Genomic DNA, 24412 nt, shown 5'->3' with positions numbered 1-24412 from the left:
TCTTCCACAATATGAAGCTACGGCATGAGTTTAAGCAGAGGAATAACATGATCTGACGTATACTTTGGAATTTCACTCTAGTCACACAGCATATAATGAATTCTACAAAGACAAGAGTGAAGGTCAGAAGACAAATTAGGAAGCTCTGGCATTAACATGAGCTAGAAATATTGGCATTAAGGAAAATGACATTTTTTCTGAAGGCCAGGGAGAGCCCTGAGAGGTCTTCAGCCGGAACTGATGTGATCAGGTTTGTATCTGTTTAGTAGTACAGCAGTGTTTTTGGCCCCAGTCCATGGGGTAGAAATTACAGCAGAGACCCAGAAGATGGCAAGAACATAGCAGAGCCCTGTGAATCAGTTCCTCCAAGGCAATTCCTCTCTCTCTCTCTCCTGTCTTCCAGGCTTGAGGGATGGTAAAGTTGAGGGGAGCACAGGTATGGAATTGGCCATTCTCCAAGATCTGACTACAGAAACTGGAGTCAAGGAGGAGATCCCAAGTGGTTTCTGGACAAATTTCACCAGAAGAATGGACTTCACCTCTAGTTCAGAAATGATTTCTGGAGAAAAGTTTGTATTTATCGGCTTATCAAGCACTGTACTTGGTGCATGGCAGACAGTATGGAACTCAGAGATAGCAAAATTTAGATCCAATCTAATGTACATCAGTGCTGTATGACCTTGAGAAGTCTACTTAACCTCTCCATGCCACTCATTCCTCTAAAACAGAATGAGAATGGCAATAGAATCTATCTCTTTGGTCAGTGAAACTTCTTTGTTGTATAATGAGGATTACATTTGATCATACATGTAAGTGCCTGGCCTGTATTAAATGTTCAATAAATGTCAGTTGCAACTATAAATAAAGCTGTAATGCCAAAGAAGCTGGCTTTCTTAATGAGATTTGTTTTAATCTGCCAACTTTAGAGTAACAAATGGCTGGCTAGTATGTGGTTAATCAGTTTCCTTGAAAATTATGCATCAGGATAATAAAATGACCCAAGAGGTATCAAAGGTGTCTCTTATTGAGAGACGAGATAAACATCTCAATAGATGACTAAGAGGCTTAAATCCAGTTTGGAAGCCTTCCTAAAGTCAGTAAAATAGGATGCAGTTTGAGGCTTTTACCGTTGGCTTGAAATATTGGCGGAAACCTTAAACCTGAAAATAATAAGAATGAAATATTCTGACATTCAGAGAGAAAAGTTGCCAAATGACTCCTCAGGGTTTATATGATGGCTAACAAGTTCTGCTGTCTTTATTCCAGTGACTCCCAACTACACGGGGTAGACTGAAGTGTAGAATTTCCCAGGGAGAGTACAGAGCATGTTGAAGACCTGAGGAAGCAAGGCACGTTGGCCTTTCTTAGCCCTTCCCTACGAGGCAGCAGGGGTGGCTCTTCCCCATCACATCAAGTGAGAAGAGATCTACTTGGTTCATCACAAGGATTAGGAACCCACAAGTGGGAAGACTGAGTCAGTCCCTGGCCCCTGCTTGTGAGCTCTGGAGACTCTAGGCTGGCCCCAGAACAGAGCAGTGGGGCAGAGCAGAGCACTGTGAGAGTGTGGAGCTGCAATGCACTGATGAATTTCATCTGGCCTTGTGGGCAGTTGACCATAGACAGGGGCCTGAGTCTGCCTGGGTAACCTGATGGCAAGAGGCTGCCTGGAGCTGCCCCCAGGGCAGGGAGAGGAAGTAGAACATCAGGAAGGCAACTTCCCCTGCAGGCACCAGTGTGGCACAAGTGCACTGTGTCTCACACGGATCCTGAGGAAAGCAGTGAGTCAGAGCTCCCTTCTTATCGTTCTGCCCATAAAAGAACAGTGTTTGAATGGTATCAGCGGGAGTTCCACCTGAATAGGAAGATGCTATCCTTTACCAGCAGAGACCACCTCCCCTCATTTTGACTCAAGAGCATCCAGCAACAAGGAGAGAGAGAGAGAGAGAGAGAGAGAGAGAGAGAGAGAGAGAGAGAGAGCGCTTTGATTTTAACTGAATATCTCTATGAAAAACTTTCAAACATGTATGAAAAGTAGGAAGGGAAGAATGAATATAAAGGCCATTAAAGCCATCACCAGCTGTGACGGTGATGGACTAGTATCCAATCTTGTTTCATTTCCTTGCCCCATGAATTGGCCTTTCTGCTGAATTACTTTGAAGGAGGCCACAGATCTGTTCTTCTGGATTGAGCTTCTGAATCCCTGCAAATGAGTTCTAATTACAAAAGTACAGATTCTGAAACCAACCAGAAGATCCCAGATTCTCTCATTTTGGGGATATCCCATTTCAGGAAGATAATACTGTGAGAGAACAGATACTGTTTCTATTTTAGTCATTACTCTAGACCCATAATTATACTAACACATGAAAGACACTGGTCACTCAATAAGTATTTGTTGAATAAGTGGATAAATTAATGTTTTGTTTAAAAATAGTCCAGCTTTCCTTCACCATAACCCAGAGTGCTCAGATAGAGGTAAAATACAATATTTTTATTTTATGTTTCTCAATTGTATTACCTCAGTATAGACCCAAAGTAATGAGCAAAATGTTTTACCAGGAAAGACTGGTGAGGGGGATTACCTCTTCTAAAAGGGATTTTTCAAAGTGATTATGGATAAAGTTATGAAACTCAGCTTCCCTAAGCCCTTCTACATTTTTAGCATCTTTGGGAGAACTTGCAGACAGATCTTTCCAGGATGCTGATGTGTCTTTGCCTGCCTAGTCTTACAATTCACTCTGAATTGAATTCAAATTGCTTTCATCCTCTTGCCAGCAATTGGTTGGAGGAGAGTAGCATCTGTCCCTTTTGTGAGTCATGTCTGTGTCAGTTTACCACAGCTTCCAGGCTCCCTACGATCTGCCACCTGCCCTAGTCTTGTCACCAACCTGGCTCTGGCAGAACCCTTGGATGTCTCATGGGTGAGGCATGACCGTAAGGATCCCACCAACTTCCTTAAGTTCATCCAAATAACGTATGATCTCAGCCATGAAATCATCTATGTCATAGTCATCGTTTGACTGATTTTTCAGTTGCAGAGGAAATTTGACTTCTTGTCTCAGATTTTTAAAATTGTTCCATAGGATCAATATTTTGGTGACATATGTTTTCTTAGAATCTATTTTATCAAATATTTTCTAATTTTTAGCATGAAGTTATGCATTATATTTTTGTACAGCATTTTTAATTTCATCTCTTTATAATTCTGAAGTTAAAGGCAAGTTTTCTTACTTTCTCTTTTTAGTTACATTAACTAAAGAGTTCTTCCTTTTTATTGACCACTCCAAAATCTACCAAAGATTAGCTTTTTAATTTTTCCTAAGGCATACCATATTGAATATAAATATCTTAAATTTCAATCATATAGCAATCACATAGCAATCTTTCATCATTTCTAACAAAAATAGAGATTTACCCTTAGTATCTATCTATGTATCTATCCATCCATCTATCCTCTATCTAGCTATCCATATTTCTACTGGATATATATTATATATCTTAAGTCTTTATGTGTATATATATGTAAGTATTTATATATTCATTCAGTTTCTCTTCCCGTTAAACATGGAAGAAATGTTACAGATCCCCTAGTGGATGTCTGACACAGCAGATAACACAAACTCCTATAACAGTACTTTTTTATAAAAGCTATGATCAGTTTTAATTTATCATGAGAAGAGTAAGAGATTAACAACAGTAAATAATAATGAACTAGAATAGTCTAAAAATAAACTGTAATAAAATCTACATGAATGTGATTTGTCACAAAATATCTTTTTTTGGAGAGAATGGGTGGTAGTGTGGCAGGTAAAGTCTGGGGCCTTGTACCTGTCAGACAAGTACTCCACAGCTGAGCTGTATCCCTAACTCCCCAAAATATCTTATGGTATTGTGCTCACCCTTCTTGTGATTATATGAGATGATACAGTGTTATAGTTAATAGCAAGCAACTAGAACTGTGAAAAATAGAACCCCAAATATAGAGAGATTATCTCTGTGTGTGTACATGCCCACATGTACATGTGTATTCCCCTGTCTATAAAAATATATATGCATATATAAGCATTTTTGCCTTAAATATATATTTGTCCCAATATATAACAAGGGAATCTGGGAGCCAAGAGGGGATTTCAAGGTTAGATGTCCGTGATTCAGTGATAAAGTTGCCAGATCTTTGTCAAGATTGTTTATTAGCTTTAATTAACTTTTAAATTACTTTATACTTTTTAATCAATCCAGAATTTACAGTGGTGTATAATGTGAAATGAGGATTTAATTTAATTTTATTTATCCTTAAATATTAATCAATTGACTCGGCATCATTTATTGACTGTATTTCTTCTTTCTTTATGGTCTTGTATGGACATCTTTACTACCAAATAAAGTCAGGTACATGAAAGATTACCTTGGAGTTATCTGTCGCATTCCATTGACTATGTCACAAGTATTGTAAAATAAATCATATTGATCTGTGTGCTAACATTTATGTTCTGTGTTATTTTAATATTTGAAATACTATTTTAAAGTATCTATAGTCAGAGTGGCGTCTATTTTTCAGTTTCAGATTAATCTTTGACATATTTCCCATTCATTCTTGCAGTTGAGTTTTAGAGTCACTTTGTAAAATTCCTCCCTTTTCCACCAAAAGAAAAGTATCACTAAAAGTTAATTGTGTTAGATTTTTTGATCTGTTGAGAGACAAAGATAGAGATAAGAAAAAGCATTTATTGAAGGCATAGGAGGCTCCGGCAGGCTCCAAAGATCCCCAGGAAGAGGGCGCTAGGGAGCAGCCTTTATGGAGTTGGGCTGGGAGTGGAGGCTTGGGTGGTTGTGGAGTCTTGGGATTGGGGAGGGGTTGGCGCACCCACAAAAAGGGAGTGAAAGGTTTATTTCTGGAACTAGAGGAAGCACACAGAAGTTACTTTGGGAGAAATAAGTTGTTTCTCTGGGCCAATGCCAAGATGGGCCAATGTCATGTCAGAGACAGCTAAGCCCCAGGTCGGCAGAATGTATCAAATTGTATGGGATCTTTATTAGACCTCCACCAAGCTCATACATTTATTTAGAAAAAATGGCATTATTAAGTAATCAACCTTTAATTTTCTTTATCTGACCTAATTTTAAGTTCCCTTGATAATTTTTTAAATTATTTATTCATATATGTTCTGCACACTTCTCATTACATAAATTTCCAGATGGGGACTCTTTTTAATTTTTGTTTTAAGAGTCAGGAAATTAAGAGTTTCTCAATTCACATAGGAAGTAAGTGGTGAAAACTGGATTCAAATTTACATCCATCTGATTGCAAAACCTTCCCTCCTAATCACTATGTGACTTTATTTAAGATTATGCTATGCTTTGAATGAGTTTTAGTAATCATTCTTCAGAGAAACATAAATTTTGTCATGATTTTCCAAACCGATAATGTAGAGTTTCGCATTGTACATTCACATATACTTCTAAGTTCTGAATCAGCTGCTTACTTCAGCTAATGTTCATTTTTTTTCCAGTACTGGAAATTAAACCCAGGTCCTCCACAATGAGCTCATCACCAGCCTTTTTTATTTTTTATTTTTGGACGGGGTCTCATTATGTTCCTAAACTGCTCAAGATTGTGCTCAAATTTGCCATCTTTCTGGCTCAGTCTCTCTGCCTCAGTCTCCCAAGGTGCTAGGATTGCAGACATTAACCATCATACTTGACTCTTCCTTCTTTGTAATAAATGAAAATTATGATGGTTGCACTGTCCTCTCCGTGGCCTTTGCCCACTCTCTTTTTCTGACTTCATTATGGCTTTTGTGTTTACTGTCTTGCCCACTTTCTGCTCAGAAGTAGAAAGATACTCACTTCTGCATAGGTGCTGCCCTGATCCAGCTGAGTAGCTCTAATTCTGGATCCTGGAGATCATATGCATAGCTGAGTTCAGGAGTTACATTCTACAGCCGTATATTCTTCTGTCAGCATTGAATGAAGTTCCTGAATCCACCCATTTGGTTTTGTCCATGGGACAATCTGAAATGATACTTTCTAAAAGTTCTTCAGATAATTTCGTTGCCCTGTTAAAAATAAAAATAAATTTCCCATTTTTCTTAAAGTAGATTCCCACACTTTACCTTGGCCAGTACCAGAGCTTGGATCTTGAATGTTCATTTCCACAGGCCCATGTGATCACAGCCTGTTGTGTTATTGGGAGGTGGGGAAAAACCCCAGGAAGTGGGGCCTAGTGCAAGGAGGTTAGGTCACTTTGGTCATGCCCTTGACCTACCCTTTGAATATTGGAAGTCTGACGCCTTCTTGTCTTATTTTTTATTTCCTAGTTGCCATGACGTGACTAGGTTTCTTTAATTCTGTGCTTTCCCCATGATGTTCTGCCTCTGCACAAGCCCAAAATCAAGGAAGCCAGAGGGCCATGGACTGACACTCTGAAACTGTGAGCCAAAGTAAGTCTTACCTCTCTTTAACTTGATTTACTTCAGGTATTTGTCACAGTAATGGAAAACCATCTAACTCAGTCAATAAGGTTTTGTGACGACTTTATTTCATATAATCCTTTTTTGTTGTTGTTTATTCCTGTGTCAACATATGTTTTGATTTTTGAAGTCCAACCCTTCCATAACCCTGGCTCCTTTATTTGTGGGTCTGTCACCAGGATGCTCTTTCACAGATCTCACGCCATGTCTCTAAAGTCCATTTCCTCAAGGTGGTTGTGGCAGACCTCCACGGACTGAAGGTACCACCTTAATTACCATGAATACTGTCACTGTGACAGAAATAACCACAATGGGTGCCTCTATGGTCTGAATATTTGTGTTCCTTCAAAATTCAAATGTTGTGCAAACAAGGATCAAAATATACAATAGATATCATGAAATAGGAAGAAACCATTCAAAAGGAAACGGGAACTGGTGTCAGGGAAAAAATGAGAAAAGAAAGAGAACATGAAAACAGAGTTTTGTGAGTGAGAAAGGGAAGGAAGTTGAAAGGAATGCGATGGGAATTGGGAAAAAAGAGGAATCAACATATATCATCTGCAGGCATACAATTTCTATAATAAATGTGATCATTATGTATATCTAGGTTGTACCAATAAAATTAATTAAAATTTTAAAAAACAAACAAGTAAATAAATAAATACACACATGCAAAATTCAAACATGAAGCCCTAATCCCCAGTGTGACACTGGTTGGAGATGCAATCCTTGAGTGGTAACTAGATTTAGATGAGATCTCGAGAGCCAGGGCCCACTGTTACCCACGCTATGATCAGTGGCTTTGTAAGGAAAGGAAAGAGAGAGGAGCTCTCTTTTTCTCTTCTCTTTTCTCCCTCATTAAGACATGGAAGTAGCAAAAAGATAACCAGATGCAAATAGAAAGAGAACCCTCACTGGGAAGCAAATTGCTGACACCTTGATTTTGGACTTCCAGGTTCCATAACTAGAGCAAATAAATTTGTTGAAGCCACTCAGTTGTGATTTTTTATTATAGCAATCTAAATACAATGGGACATTTATTTACTTGCTTGTTTCTTTTCTTATGATCTGTCTGACACGCTGGAATACCAGTGTAAAACCTCATCTGTCTTGTTTTTAGGGCCTGATAGAGTGAGCCGCACATCACTGGAGCTCTGTAAGTAAGTGTTGAATCAGAGTCTGTAAATCAACAAACACTCCACCCCTGCTGTATTCTAGCCTTTGCCTCTGGACAACTGAGTTCCAAGCCCCCCAGATGTGGGGACACTATCTAGCTGTTTCGATCAAAAAATGAGAAACATATGTAAAAGCCTTAATTCTCTGAAGGACACAGGCAAAGGTCTGAAGAAATAGTAGCCTAAATGATTATGGTGATGATTATCATCATCACCATGGTCCTGTATTTAAACATAGAAACATCAAAAGGGAGGTGGAGAATTTTCCAAGAAAAAAAAGAAACTGTAGAAATGGTTTCTATTCAGTTCGGATTCAAATATCACAAGTCAAGCAACTCATTTTTAATTCAATTTTATTATTTTATGCCACAGCCCAAGGATTGATCATTTGTTACAGGAACTAATTTATACTAACTGTTCCTAATAGCAATCATTTCTTATCATTTCTCACAGTTCTGGGAATTGACTGAGCTCAGCTGTGTGGTTCCTGATTCTACATCCCCCTGGTTTCAGTTAGATGGCAGCTGGGCAAGCAAGAGTCATTTTAGAGGTTTCTCCCTACGTGTCCTGTGGCAAATGTCAGCTAGTGGTTGAGACTGCAGCAGGGGTTACTAGAGGAGGCACCTATCCATAGCTTCTTCTGCTTATTAACCTATCTGAGCCTTCTTCCTGGCAGAGGAAGCACTTGGTACACAGCGATGCTTACTGCAGGCCTCAGGGCCTCCCCTAGTTTTCTACTGTTTCAGGTGCTCCCACTTGATTGGCGGCACGTGTGTGTGTGTGTGTGTGTGTGTGTGTGTGTGTGTGTGTGAACAGACTGAGCAAGCATGGGGGCACCTGCTCCTCGCCTGGGCCACCTGTGGGACTTGACTTCACTGTCCTCACAGTGCACCCGCAGGCTGGTTTCCTGGTGGCTGGGGTGGGTGGGCATGGCAGTGGCCCATCCTGGCAGCTGGCTTGTGGCCAGAGACTCAGGTCTGCCAGTGTGGGCGCAGACACTCTCTCCCCAGAAAAGCTGCTTGAAGGCACAGAAGGGGAAGAGAAGATTAAAAATAAAGAGTGGTCGTGTTCAGTTTTGAAATTAAAAGACAGCCGTGGACTCAAAGGCCCTTCCATTCTTTTGCTTTGAGGGGGGCAGGGTGCCAAAATGGGGAAAAACTTGGGGACAGTTGTGCAGCTTGCTTTCTGCAGAGTCCTAATGCAAGGGAATACCGCTCTGTACCTCAGGGAGCACAGCTGTGGTCTCACCTGAAACGTCAATGTGCCGTAGTTCAGCAGGCTTTGTGAAGTAGTTGCTCTCATGTCTACTTCGTTGCATGTAGGGATTTTGAATTTGGATCCTCCTTGCTTTGTATTTTTCTTGTTCACATCAAGCCAGTAGAAACTTACGTGAATGGAGCCCACGTGTTGTAAGCATGGATCAGCTCTCATCTCAGGTCCTAGTCTAGACCTGGACAAGGAAAATATCTTTACTCTGCAGAGAAAGCAACAGAGGAGTACAGGCACTAAATGATTACCCAACATGATGTGGTTTGCAAAAAATGGCAGAGCTGTGTTCTCAATCCGGGTACTACTAGTTTCACATACGTAAGATTCACGCGACATAAAATGCACTTCAAATTGGTTTGATTCATGGGGAAAAAGAAAAATGACAGGCAATTGGTTCAAACAGCTGAAAAATCCAGACACATTTGAAAACACCTTTCAGCTCTGGTTGCAGTATTTTCAGGCCAGATCTACCCTGGTGCTGGCAAAGTGCTTCCAATATCTCCCACTCAATAACCTAACCACTTACCTTCCCCAACCAAAGGGAGAACGTTCCATTTTGACTTTTAGTATATGGTGATAGACATGGACCTAATTTTAGGCTTTAGCATGTAGAGAGTCAATTTTTCCAGCACTATTTACTAAAGAGGCTGTCTTTCTTGTAGAGAACATGTTTGGCCCCTTTGTGGAAGATAAGGCGGTTGAGTGTGTCATTTAATCTGTTCCACTGGTCCTCAGGTCTAAACAAGGTCTAATATGTACAATAGATACTGTGACACGGGAAGAAAATGTTCCAAAGGGAAAAGGAACTAGGATGAGTGAAATAGGAAAAAACAATTGGGAAAAGAGAAAAATGCAAGTCAGTTATACTATTAGTGTCTCTTAGTTCATTAAAAGAAAAAGTTGGTGCTAATATCAATTGTAGAAATTTTTATGCCTATATCTTGTACCCTGAGCAACTACTTTAAAGATAATAAAATGTAATGTGTTGACAACTGTTATTGTATTATTTTGTTATGAAATTTTGTTTTGTGCCTTTTTCTTAAAAAAGAATTATAGCATATATATAAAATTATATATATATATACAAATAAAATACACCATGTACTTGGACTTGCCCACATCCAGAATTGTGAAGAAAATAAACTTCTGTATCTCATAAATTACTTTGGGTAGTTTGTTACAGAATTAGAAAATGGACCACACTATTGCCTTTCTTATAAGCTGCAGAGATGTTTAATACCTTTCACTAGGATGGAATTGGTGAATGCATCAGGGATAGAGGAGTCTCTCTCTAGAGCATTAGCACCCAGAGACAGTTGACATATTTGATGGTATTTTGAAAGACACTTGCCATTTGAGAAGACATCCAGAACCAATTCCTCTTTCTTACTTTAATCACATTGTTGTCTTTTGGAAAATCACCCATGCCCAGAGTGATTCAAAGAGACTATTTCTCACTTCTACCCAAATCCAGGAGAGAGCTTGTGATCCAAGCTTGGCAAATCTTATATTTATCTCCTTGGCTAAGATAATTAAGTTAGAGATAGATATTCAAGCTGAAGTAGTAAAACTTAATCCCAGATTTTTTGAAACTATTGAAAACAAAAATAAGTTGTCCTTCAGCTGGTACTGCTAAGCATTGGGGAGATAGGTTTGAACTTCTGGGGACCACCAAGAAGAGAAGCTTAGGTGGAAATGGAGAAGGGCAACTTTCTGACATTGTACAAGTATCTGGATTCACAATTATCTGAAACCAGATTTAAATAAATAAGTGATATTTTTCTCTTCATTGCCCCAATTTGAGGTGGGGTTTGTTATTTAGAACTGTAAAGAAGTCCCACAGTCAAAGTTAATATCAAGGTAGGTGTTAGGTTTCACCAGGAACAAAATAAAATGGTGTACCTTACATTTTTCCAGGACTGGGGAAGGGCACTTGTCCTCTTATTTCAGGGTGCTAGGTGTTTGAGGTCTGGGACTTACGAGGTGTCAGAACCCCAGCCCCAAGGGGCTCTATCCTAGATCCCGAGCTCCCACACATTGCCTGATCATGTGGACTTCTCCGTGGACACTCTCTAGAAGTTTACTGAACATTTGAGTAGCAATTAAACATCAGTCACATTTATTCCAACTTCCTTAGCAGAAGTCATTCTGGAAAGAAACATACTCTAAAAAACATTTTAATGTGAGATTTAATTAAGCACACAGCTTTAGGCTCTCATACTTTGGCTTTAAACTTTGGCTTGGCCACTTACCATCTGTGTCAAATTAGTTGACGAATCTAAGTTGACAAATCATCTTTCTCATCTGTAAAATGGGTTTAATGGTAACATTCACTTCCTGTGAAGCTGAAGTGTGTCTAACACTGTTGGAAACTTAGTGATAATTCAATATAAGCTGGCTGCTGTCATCATTGTGAAGCAAACAGTATTTCTCTCAAAATGTTCGGGTTTGTCTGTAATTTAATTCCTAACACCTTTTGATATGCTCTTTCACACCTGGATATAACCTCAGACAACTGGAGTGCTCAGTTATTTATGAGCAAAGCATACCAATTAACTGTGTAGACTCAGAAACCAGACTGTTTGGATTCAAGTCCTGCTGCATTAGTGGTTATACGCACTAAGGCAAGTGCTCTACCTCCCTGGGCTGTTTCCACATAAAGAGAGGGTGACAGAAATAGCGTAGACTTTAGAGGAGCTAAATACTCCCAGAATTTGCAGCAGTGATGACACATAGATGAGCTGTTACTGGAGGGTTTCACATAGTGCCATGTCAACCATGTACATGTCCATTGGCCAAACATCAACCTCTGGAGGACACAACCCACTCTGAGTATGTGGCACATCTTTGCTGAGTTGTGATAACATGGTTCTGTCCTGGTCCTGCTAATACCAGCATCATTCAGCAATGTACAGCCTTGAATGTGCTCTTTGGTGACAGCTTTAGCCATGCTAACCTTTTTTATGTGTTTTGAAAATTGATTAATAACGAATATTTTTTTAAAAGGAGCTTGTACTCAAAATCGGATTTCACTATCTGTTGTTTAATCTTTAGCAAGTCACTTAACCTCTCTGCGCTTCATTTTCCTTAGCAGGAAAGTGGCACAAATAACAGTACTTACTTCAGAGGCTATTGTGGTGATTAACTGAGTTATTATGGCAAAGCCTACATTATAAATGCTAAACTCTTATTTTGTAAAAGGCAATGTCAAGTTAATATATCAAAAAATGGAATGGCTTCCCAAACCCTTAGAACTCTCTTAAAATAGGTGAAAATATATGTCCATAGATTTTTGTAGGCTAGAAATTTCAAACATATAATCAACTTAACAGATATTTTAATGGACATGTTTTTGTTTTCACAATTTAGAATTTCAAGAAATGCAGTAAGTGGCATATATATTGAAATCAGGATGTTTTGCATAGGGCTTCTCAATTTCTTTTAAAGAATGGGAAAAGATAGTATTGCTGGGCTACATTCTTTGGGAGGTGTCATGCAAAGGGAACAAAACTGCACCTTAAACCACACAGGCGGTGCTCAGGACAGGCACCTGTAGGTCATCACTCTCTTATTTCTCACTCCTGGAATGGTTCACGCATTTGCCTTTCCAGCCTGGCCTGTCAGGAAAACTAATAGCTAACACATATACGAAACACACTTTGTTTCAGGTGCTGTCTTAATCAATCTCCACAACAATCATGAAGACATATTTTTATGACCCTATTTTAAAGATGCAAAGACAGGAAATAGTTAAGTAACTTCCCAAGGCAATGCAACCACTATGTAGCAAAGCTGGGATTTGAACACTCGGTTCCCAAAATCTGAGCTGTCACGCTTCATTACACTCCAGAGTTATCTCTTTATTCCTATGCAAGTAAAGTTTTCTGCAGTAGTATGAATGAAATGGGAGCATGTTCCAGAAGAATCCAACATTGGTTCTCATTGTCAAATTGGCAAGAGTGCTTAGTTGTGGATAATATTTGGGAAATTAACTTCTTAATTTATCCATTGCCCTCCGCATCCCCACACTCCTTTCTAAGGCACAGGAGTTGTCCTACTAGAATAGAATTCCTGCTGGGAGCCTCTGAAATTGAAGTGAGAGTCTGTTACCCCTCTGGATTCTCCACAGTTCAGCCCCTGAGTTGCAGGATGTGGAGGATGGAGCCCATGTCCAGAAGCTGACACATCTCACTCTGCCCTGGTAAGCATAGTGCATCCCTTCCGGTCTGACTGTAAGCTAACAATTGCACTCACCTTTAATTTACACTGAGACTCAAAAAAAGGTGATGCATACACTGAAGATGCTACACTCTCTATATATGCATACATATGTACATACATGTATACATGTATACATGTATATGTATGTTCACATGCATATCATATGTCTCCTGGGTCTCTTTCTGATGAACATACCAATATCAGAGTGACCAGGAAATTCCAGTAAGTCTTCATTCTCCAAGCCTTTATTCTTTCCTGATTAAAAATTCCTCCATTTTCTTCATAGCTCTTTTAGCAAGATTTTGTTAAGCTTTCCTTCTCAAAGTCTGTATAATAGAAACAAGACATCTTATTTTCTTTTCCTAGTTATAAAATTATATGATAATATTTGAAGATGTTTCAAAATAAAATTCACCCCCTATTCCAAGCCCTGGAGAATTACTGATCTATGAGTGATTTTCATAGAGTTTGAAAAGAATGTCTCTACCCAAATGGTTAGGTTTTGAGATGATGCCTGACGACTGCTATCTAATGCTTAACAGTTGGAAAGAAATCCACAAAACACAGAAGAGGAACAGATGGTCTGTGAGTTTCGTCCATTCTCTGTAGCTTTCCATCACTCTCTGCAGCATCACACAGAAAGGAGTTTGCATCAAACCCAGGTGGGTGTACTGCGAGGGGGAGGCAAGCTGTCCCCTGGCTTGAGCTGTATGATGCAACAGCTGTCTTCAGGGCCCCACTGGAGGGCTGCACCCACAGAGATGAGGTCCTGGCTTTTTACTCCAGCTGACGAAAACAGCCCCCCTGAGGAAGGGGTTCAGAAGCACCAGAGTCTGCCGGCTGTCACAGTGGCCTTGTTTCTTCTCCTTTTGTTTTCTGGAGCAATTGGGAGGGAATTCTACCCCTGACAGCAGTTTCCTGGCTTGGAGGGGCTTGCTTTTGGGATTCAAGATTGGTCCATTTTACAGCAGTTAAGTTAGTCTCTAGGCAATGATCTGACACTCCCAGGGCTGCAATAACAACTTATCACAAACAAGGTGGCTTTAAAGAGAAGAAATATATACCCTCATGGTTCGGGAGGCCCAAAGTCTAAAAGCAAGGTGTGAGCAGAGCTATGCTTTCTGGAGGCTCTGGGGGAGAAACTTTCTTGGCTTCTTCCAGATTTCTGGCAGCTTTCACACTCCTTTGTATACAGCTGTGTGTCTCTCTGCTTCATCTTGTCATCGTCTCTGTATCTTTGTTATCTCCCTTGACCTCTGCCTTATAAGAATACCGTGATGGTATTTAGTTATTAGGTATTGAGTATCTGAGGTAGCTCTATCATCTCAAGGACCTCAATTAGTCACTGCTGCAAAGACATTTGTCTCCAAAAGGATAATGTTTATAAATTCCAGAGCTGGCCTATGGTTTGTATGAGTGCTCCCCAAAGACCATGTATTAAACTTTTTGTCCCTATGGTGATGCTATTGGGAAATGGTAGATTCCTTAGGAGGTGAGGCTCTGGGGCGAGGGGAGTCACGGGGGAACATCACTTTTAGGGAGGTTGTAGGATGCTGGTCACTTCTCATCCTTTCTTTTGTTTCCTACTCAAAACTTGAGAAGTTTGATCTGCACGTGCTCCTTGTCATTGTTGTCTGACACCCCAAAAAGTTCAAAGCAATGGGGATTGGAACTTTCAAAACAGCTAAGTAAACCTTTTAAGTTTAAAATTAATTATCTCAGATGCTTTGTTGTAGTGATGGAAAGCTGGTTAGTATCAGATCTTTGAATAACCACGATGCAGCTCACTATGCTAGGTTTTCCTCACCACTGAGGAAACCCTAATCTTATTCTCCTTTTCTTTCCTTCTAGTGCTAGCCTTTTTCCTTTAGAGAGTCACACACACACCCTGATAGTCTCTAGAAAGAGTAAAGTTGGGATGGTTGGAGGAGCGTTTGATTTGGAACCAGTAAAGTGAGTTTGGCAGGATTCATTGGAATTAGTTCCTTCCTTCTCTGTCACTTTTCTCCTCTACACAAAGATGGAGTGGTCAAAGTAAACCACCCTGTCTCAACCGTGCACTATTGCAATGGCTTCCATTGAGCTTCCTGATCTTCCTCTTACCATTACAAACCATGTCCTCAATCTAAATCAGGTCGTGGCAATCCTTTGCTTCTAGCATCTGCAAAAGAGAGACACAGAATAAAGGGAGATAGAGCAAAGGTCTTCCTATGATGTCCATATATGCACTCCAAAAACTTGTGAATATGTTATCTTACATGGAAAAATGGATTTTTCAGATATGTTAAAGATCTGAGATGGGAGATTATCTTCAACTCTCTGGGTGAGCCCAATACAATCAAACCGATGCAGGAGCATCATGGACAGAAAAGGAGCTGTAATAATAAAATCAGAGGATACAGTGATGCTCTTTAAAGATGAAAGGGGATTGTGAGCCAAGGAATGCAGGCAGCCTCAGGAAGGTGGACAAGACTAGGAAGCAGAGTCCCCTTGAGAGCCTAAGAAAGGAAGCATCTCTATAGATGTGTTGGCTTTAGTTCAGAGAATAATTTTGGACCTCTTACTTTCAGAACACTAAAATAATACATTTGTATTCTCTTGAGTTACACAGTTTGTGATGAATTGTTATGGCAACAAGATACTAATACAATCTCTAAGGGATTCTCACAGAATTTAAAAATGTGTTTACATGATCAGGTCCCAGCAGTGTCTTTGGTCTACAACTTCCACTACTTTGCTAGTGCTCAACTTTCTTCAGCCAAATGGATCTCCTTTCTATTCTTTGATAGGTGTACCAGTCAGTTTTCCTATTGCATGACACGAAATTTGACATTCACAACTTAGGAGATGTTTAATTTAGCTTAGGTTTTTATGGGGAGGGTCCTTCAGTTCATAGACAGCTGTCTCCAAAGAAGAAGCATCATGATGGAAGACCATGGTAGAGCAAAGCTATTTAATTCATGGGCACAGAATAGCAGGCAGAACAACCTCAAAGAGAAACAGGCAGGGAATATATATAGCTCCCAAGACCATACCTCCATGACTCACTCAGACATACTCTGGAGTGTGCTTTAATAATCTGCTAGAGATTTCTTAATCCAGTGAGTTGAGGTATCAGAATTAATGATCACATCTTGTTAAGCATAAAGTGCTGTGGTGGATTAACTAATGATCAACTTTAACACCCAGCTGAACTGAATCAGCATGGTTCTGGATGTGGAAGGCCCACCTTTAGGATTGTTGCCAATAACATAAAAAGAGAATTGGCAGAGAAGATAGTGTGTTGTTGATTCTCCTGGAGAAGCTTGTCATGCTGGTTTTCCTCATATGAACTCAGCTGTTCTTATCATCAGAGAAGTTTTGTCTTCGCTGTCACTGAGGATGGCTGAAGTCCTCTTTAGGGGAGCCTTGTTCCTTACCTTGTATCTTACCTCTAGCTTCAGTGAAGATCCTTCAGCCTTCTGGCTCAGATCCTTCACCCCTGTGGCACAGACTTTCTATCTTTCATCCCTGACCTTTGGGCATTCCCGGTGCAGATCCTTGATACAGACTAGCACGAGTCATTGGCATGACCTGTAGGCCTCCAACTGGGCTCCTGGAGGACATTGCAATGGGCTATAGGTCTTCAGATGGACTCATGCAGGACATTGCCACAGAATCCAGGCCCTCAACTGGATTCTTTGGGTCCCTAGTGCGTGGACAGATCTCTTGCACCATTCTACATATGACTTTGTGGGTGAATATTATAAAATAATTTGATAAATTATGTTTCCTGTATTAAATTTTTTCCTTGAAAACCCTGACTACAACAGGTACTGTTCTTGTAGTTTCCTTGTTCTGGAAAACTTCACTCTAACTCTTTATCATGAACTTAAACTACCACTCTGTCAGAATTCTTCTTTGACTGTTTGGCTTAAAGAACCAACAACTCAATTGTTCCCATCCTTTCTCATGTTAGCCCATTACTCATTTCGTCTGTATCATTCCACAGATTGCTATCCATGACCATATTATTCACTATATTTAATATGCATCCCTTCTAGAACATCAGCTGCATAAAAAAATGGGCCCATGCTTTTTCCACATCTGGAACAATTTGGTTCTAAAGGAAGAGTTGTTGAATGAATGAATGAACAAAATACTTTTTATGTCTAATGATTTCCTGTTGTGGTCATGGGTTGACGGACAGAGTTCCAGCTCTTCTAATATAATAACAGTAAGAAAATTATCCTAAATCCCAGTTTGAGCCCTGAGAACATAGAGGATAAGACTTGAAAGTGCTTTTTTTCCTTTTTCTTCTCTTCAATAAAAGTTTCCTTTACCTTAACATCATTTTCAAATATTTCTCTTTGTTCACCCGTTTTCCCTGAGCTGTGTGCACTTACAATTAGGACAGTTTCCTGAGTATAAGTATCTTCAGAAACTCCTGAGCCCAAGTTCGCTTTTGACTTTTTGCTGCTTCACTAAAGAAACCAATGTTGCTCATGTTTTGAAGGTTCATGGCACTCCTCTGTCTTTAAACTGTGTAGTCTTAATGAAATACCAATTTTTGTCTTCTACATGATGGGCCCAAATCCTTTGGCCCAGAACCTCTTTCTCATTTGGGATGTGTCTGTCTGCACATATACATCAACTTGGAAACTCTCCCTGAGGGGATGATGATAGTTTTCCGTTCCCATTTCCACTTCCCCTCTAGGAGGAGGGTTGAAATACTTGGTCTAGACTGAGCACATCCATTGGATGAGGTGCTAAGATACCTCTCTCCCCTACTCCAGGCCATATCTACTCTGGACATGGCTCCTAGTCATTGTTACCTTGCCTATTTATGCTCTCAGATAATTCCTGCCCTTGGAGTATGGGATGGATCCAGTAAGTTTGTTTGTAGGGAACAACATACAGCATAAATGATATAATGTCACCTCTGTATTAAGTTTTGGAAGAACTGAACTTCCATTTTACTGGTATTCACATTTGTATTGTCTTCATAGCTTGATTACTTCAATTATGCAAGCTTTGGTATGATTAAAATGTTTATATATTGGAAATTTAATCCCTAAATTCATGTGCTAATGGCATTTGGAGGAAGAGCACTTAGGAACTAACTATGAGATGAGATCATGAAAGTACAGTACTAACGAAGGCATTACTGGATTTTAAGAGGAAGAGACACCCAAGCCAGCACGCCTGCTCTGTCTCACCATGTAATGCCTTTTACCATGTTATGCAGCAACAAGATCCTCTCCAGATACTTAGCAAACGCTGACACCATCCTCTCAGATGTCCCAACCTCCAGCACTATAGGGTAAATAAACCTTAGTTCTTCAAAAATTATCCAGACTTGGGTATTTCGTTTTAGTAATGGAAAGCAGACAAAGACAGTGCACTCAGATAAAGGCCTACATGGCAAAGGATATGGCAAGCTTCTGTTAAGTACCAGTAAGGAACGGAGGCCCTCAATTCAATAGCTGACACTGAACCAAAACGTGGCAATGATTATGTAAACAACAAAAAAGTAGATTCTTCCCAAGTTGAACCTTCAGATGAAACCACAGGCCCAGCCAACCCTTTGTTGCTTACAAGAAACTTAAACAGAGGGCCCTGCTAAGATCTTCCCAGAGTCTGGACACATTAAAACTGAAAAATAAAATGTGTGGTGTTTTTAACTGCAAAGTTTTAGGGTAGTACGTTAACAGCCACATATAACTAAGGAAATCCATGTGATTCCTGGAATTTCTCTATGGAATCTGATCCACTGTAAGGTTAGGATTCTGTATCAGGATAAGCAGCCAACTCATAAATCTTTCATTTGCCAAGCACTGTCCTTTACTCATTTGTTCCCCTCTTAGACTTTGTAGAGAGGAGTGACTGGTTGAAAACAGAACCGAATTTTATTACATTTCTTATCCAAATATCATTTTAATCTCACCATCACCTATGACCTAATTTGAACAGGCCCTATGTCAGAGAGGCTAACATTTATGAGACAAAATTCTGTAGTGGAAGCCATGTGGCTCGCTCTATGGGAAAAACATTTAGAATTCAATCTTTTGTTTTTGAAAATCAGAATTCACTTTTGGAGCCAGTATTGCTTTCTAGGAAGTGATGAGCAGCAGAATCACATGTGGGTCAAAGCAATGTCTCATATCAAACCAAGAAAAGATACAGTATCTCAGATATTTGGCTTTCAGACTTTTAGAGTCATATATTGATAAATGGTATTGAACTGATTTCCCTGACTTGATTCCCATTTATCTATCTTTGCATTTTTTTCCTGATTTCACCAGTATCTCAGCTTGCATGTGAGATTAGAAAATAAGAAATACATTTAGAATATTTAAGCAGTATGTCATCACAGGTGCAAAGATGATGATCAGTCTCAGATTGGCTCTGGTTTTCCAGTTGACAAGCCTAAAATCTGGTATTGTGTCTTTGTCTGTTGAGACTGAAGAGTCTGACCACAGGAAAGCCCAGGATATTTCTAGCAATTTCTTTCCCATCTGTCTATTTCTTTCATGCTTTCTATGTTCATCAGTGATTCCACTGACAGACTGTATGGTACACACAAAATTGGTTACTGATTTCCTCATCCCTGTGTCTGTTCACTTTTGTAATGTCTTCTGCCCAGAGGTAGAGCTACTTCTTCATTCGTTGAACTTGGCATATGTAAAAGAAGCAAACACAATATAAACAAAGAGCAAACACAACATAAAGAGCCTGTACATTTAACTTCTCTCCTCCTTGGAGTCACTAAAATCACTGTAGGAAGGAGCTGATCCCGTCTTTCTGAAACATCAGAGAGTATATGGGACAAAAACTGGAATCCTACTAAGCTTTTCCTAGACCAGTGGTGGCAAACCTATGGCACATGCCAGAGTATTGAAAGCTCTAAGAGGTTCACTATCACTGCTCTAAACCAATCATTCTGTCAAAGACGATACATATGTAAGAAGCCCCCTGGAGCTGACTTTCTCACTGCCTGAAGACACACAGGAAAGTCCATTAAAGGTAAGCTGGGGTGACCAGACCAAAAAATTATCACTGCAAACCAAATAAGTAGTTGGTTTAAAAACACACTAGGTTTTGAGGTGGTTTGTTGTTTAGTGTTAGGTAACTGTTGCAGATTTATATCATGCGCATGTTTTTATCAATTCATCTCCTTGGTATGTTTTGAGTCCTAGAAAGCTAAGATCTGTAACTTCATAGAAAGTGAAACTTAGGCCCTTGCCTTTGGCAGTGAGTTTGGCTATGAGCAAATGGAAATCTCCACAAACCAATGCTATGTCAGCTGAGTTGGCTCCTTAACTGCTTCAGACTGGCTCATTCTACATATCACTAGCCTCAGAACACTTTAGGAGGCCCTCAAAATTCCCATCTATAATAGAGAACCCACCATTGTGAGTTGCTTTCTAAGTTTATATCCACTTTGTCCCAACATTCTAGTTAGAATGGAAAAGAACAGCAACAATGTGCAATGTCACTTCTGAGATTAACTTATGCGATTACTGTGACTTTCAAATTGGGCACTGTGGCTGAAATCAATTGCCCTAGAGGAAGCCAGCCACCATGTCCAGATGTTGCCTTATGGAGAGGTTTGTGTGGTGAGGAACTGAATTTGTCAACAATTATGTGAAGAAACTTGGAAGGGGAATTCCAGAATCCCGATCTGACTCTGCATAAATTCATGACAACATCAGCTAACAGCCTCTGACTTCATGAGAGATTACAAGCTGGCTAAGTCATGTTTAGATTTCTGACACACAGCCATTGAGAAGTGTTAACTACTATGTATTTTAAAGTTTTGGCACCCTCTGAAGCCTTATAATGTCTGCATTCATTAGTTGGAATGGTTTTATCCTAGTTTGTTTGATTTTAGTATCTGTGATAAACAGCTATTTTAAAGAAAACAAGACAGAATAGCCAGAGCTGATTTAGTATTATCTTACTCTGGCAGCCTACTATGCTTTTGTTTTTGTTTCCTTTGGTTCTATCCTGTTATATCTTATTGGATATTGTTATGTGTGATAGTATAAACAAATTTTCTATGGAAAATGAGGTAATATAGTAGCCACTGTTGATTCTCTGCTATTTGGTTCTGAAAGCCCTGTAATGCTTTCATTCTCTTGAATGGTTTTATATTGTTTTGTTATGTTTGACACTATCATACATGAAGCTATGCTCAACTATTTCAAAGAAAGAGATATTATGATAGTTACTATTAATTATGGGTTGTCTTGTAGTAAAATGCTGTGTTACTTGCATTGTTCTGATCTGATCTGCTTTGTTATGTTCTCTTTTGTCTTAATCTGTTTAAAATTTAAAAAATTTAAAAAAGTTTTGGCATATCAGTTTTAACATACTGATAGATAACTAATGCAATTTAGGCTCACCCAATCAAAGCAACTCCCCCGCCACCCTACTCTACCCAGACATAATGATAAGTTCAGTAACACACAAGGGCTAGGGTTGGGGCTTTTATGGGAGCTCCCATTCTTTTTCAAGGATGATTCTAAAACGATGAGGCTGGGACTTCTGCAGCCACTTTGTCCTCATTAGAAGAAAACCTTTGATTATCTTGTTGGTCTCTACAACTTAGCACTCAGAACTATGAGTAGGTGCACAATATTTATTAAATGAAAGATAGATTTGCACCTACCAGATGGAAAAGACAAGAGGAACTACCATGGAATGGTAAACTCTTCACTAATACCATCTGAAATGTAACATGTCATCAAACATCTACATAAATCAATGTATTTTTGTTTTCTAAATATGACGCATGGAACATAGAGTTTTTCCTGTAAGTTAGCTTCTGCCAATTTTAACTGGCAGAGTTCTAAAATTCACCAAAGATGAGTTTACTAGGAAGGATCAATGGATTCACCATATCTGTCCAATTGCTGCATATACTGGGAATGCTCCAAGAAAGGAGATGAATAAACTCTGTAGAGTCATACCATACTGTGTGTGACAGTTTGCTCTTTTCTGCTACCCACTAGCCTTAGCAGCTACACAGGCATGTGCTACAGACTGGATTACTACATCTTTTGAAAAGAAAATAGAAGCATGACTTCATTCAGAGAAAGTATCAAGCTGACACCTAGTGATTCAGTAATACACCACTCTGCTCCCAGAGAAGGGGGACTCTTTCTCCTGCCAACAACATGTGGAAATAATCTTGTTTTTCCATATTTTCTTAGGCCTCTTTGGTTAATATGGCTACTGAGAAAAAGGTATATATACTTTTTCTTTTGCAGATGCTAAACTAAATTAGAGTAAAATATTTGGAAGTTAAGTATATGTGTTTCATAAATGATAATCTCCTCAAAGACCACAATAAAGTGTTCTCTGTACTGACACTCACCCCCTTGGTAATTTTTATCAGGACTGGGGTGAAACTTTTGTCATGTGTCATGTGCTTAATAATAAGCATGAACCACATTTCTGAGTGGCTGTGCAGCAATGCTGACTATAGGCACAGGAAAATACTGAGACTGTCACATCTGTGATTCACAAATGGCAGCAGTTTCAACTTCAAATAGCTAAAGCAGTTAGGGAAGTGGATGGAAGCAATAATACAACAGGGGGTAGTGGAGACCAGTGAGATGAGAGCACACGGTGCTTTTACAAGGACAGCCATTTCTCAGTTCTATTGAACTATTTCCACATGAAAATATATGCCCAGTGCTTTCGGTCTTCTGTTTCTTTTTCCCCCAAGAGAATTTGAAAGTCCAGAGATTCATATGAAGTACTCCAATTTTAAAGTGTTGATTATAATTTCAATTAAATAAAATTCTGTATGAGTGAAATGAAGCTTATCTACTGGCAACATCAGGCTATGGATCTTCAATCTGTAATGTCTGTAACAGAGTCCTTTTATATATAGCCATGTTGAATACTGGGAAGATGGTGGATCAGAAAGCAGCAAAATAGGGAGCCTCTCTGAGGGAAATAGCTCAGATGTTGTAATAAAACATCCTGGAGACCAGTCAGAGGGAGATGGATCCTTTTGACCCAAGAAGAAACTAAAGGGAAAGAAAAGAAGAAAGAGAATAAAAGAAAAGAAAATCATGGATGGAATTCTGTAGCCAGACTCGTTCTCACCAGAGCCAGTCCCTTTGAGGAAAGGTCAGAGTGAAGTTGGGAGTTGGCCAGCCCGAGGGCCTCAGTGGGAGGAAGCTGTCATGGAGGGGAGTGGTGGAGCAGAGAGCAGCACTCAGCTTGAAGATCTGTATCAGCTCGCAGTGAGTGCAAGGAACTCAGTCCTCCCTTGGGACTGGGTGACTGGCTGGGTGACATTTTGGAGTTAGGGAGGATAAGCTCAGAACCAGAATTATAGCAGTTTCAGTCAGCCCCTCCTAATGCAGAGCAGATTGGTGAGAATTGCTGGGAGTGAGTCCTGCCTCTGTGTGCAATCCATTAGCAAAGGACAAGGTCTCCCTGAAGCTATCCTTAACTGGCCCCATCCGAATGGCACACACTAGTGTGATAAAGACTCTCAGAGCTTGACCAGCTCAGAAGGGAGAGGCCATCCTGCCCCGCCCTTGATTGTTCTTCAGTGGTCATCAGGAGACTGGAGAGGGCAGCAATTCCTAGCCAGCATGCTTCAGAGTAATTGTGGCCAATACAGGAAGTGCCAGGAACCCCCACTGTCCACTTGTCTGGAGGAAACCAGAAACAGGACAAGAGGAAGAAACAAAAGAAAATCTCCAGCCCCCAACACAAACACTATTGGCCTGGGAGAGGTAAAGACATAAGAGATCACGGTTTGCACACCTGTGGTGTCTGAAAACACAGCATCTGACATACAGAATTATCCTCATGACATTATAAAAGAACTAAAAACATAAATTCTAATACAAGTAAAAGAAGATATAAGAAAAATAATACAAGAAATGCTAAGTATCTTTCAGGAAGACACAGATGGAAGAATGGAGGGACATAGAAAAATGCGAGAAATTTTCAATGAAGAATTTACAAAAATCTAGGATACATGAAACAGATTCAAAGAGACTACCAGGATATTAAGAACTCTATTGAAAGCTGGCAAATCTGCTTGAGAGAAACTAAAGATAGACTATCAAACCTTGAAGACAGGTTTGCAATGTGTGATCATGAAAGGAAAGATCTCTTAAAAATAACAAGGAACTAGGAAGTAACAATACAAAGGCTAGAAGATAACAAGAGGATCTATAACTTAGAATAAAAGATGTGAGTGAAGAAACAGGAGTAAACGCAAGTGAAATACAAAGGCTACTGACAGAAATAATTAAGGAAAAC

General features: G+C 39.6%; 2 long non-coding RNA genes across 2 annotated transcripts; both read left to right on the top strand.

Annotated features, from left to right (window-relative positions):
- Window positions 1-6315: 6315 nt before the first annotated feature.
- On the top strand, window positions 6316-9906 carry LOC134470740 (uncharacterized). The gene is made up of 3 exons (XR_010039882.1): window positions 6316-6440; window positions 7591-7630; window positions 8099-9906. It is a non-coding gene; the product is annotated as an uncharacterized LOC134470740 (long non-coding RNA).
- A 3092-nt stretch (window positions 9907-12998) lies between these two features.
- Window positions 12999-22091, top strand: LOC134470739 (uncharacterized). Its single transcript, XR_010039881.1, has 2 exons — window positions 12999-13115; window positions 13678-22091. It is a non-coding gene; the product is annotated as an uncharacterized LOC134470739 (long non-coding RNA).
- The last annotated feature ends 2321 nt before the right edge of the window (window positions 22092-24412 follow it).

The sequence above is a fragment of the Cavia porcellus genome, unplaced genomic scaffold (assembly GCF_034190915.1).
Source record: "Cavia porcellus strain 051 isolate PalLab524CR breed Dunkin Hartley unplaced genomic scaffold, mCavPor4.1 scaffold_16, whole genome shotgun sequence".
Classification (NCBI taxonomy): domain Eukaryota; kingdom Metazoa; phylum Chordata; class Mammalia; order Rodentia; family Caviidae; genus Cavia; species Cavia porcellus.
This window is presented reverse-complemented; position numbering and strand designations above follow the sequence as displayed.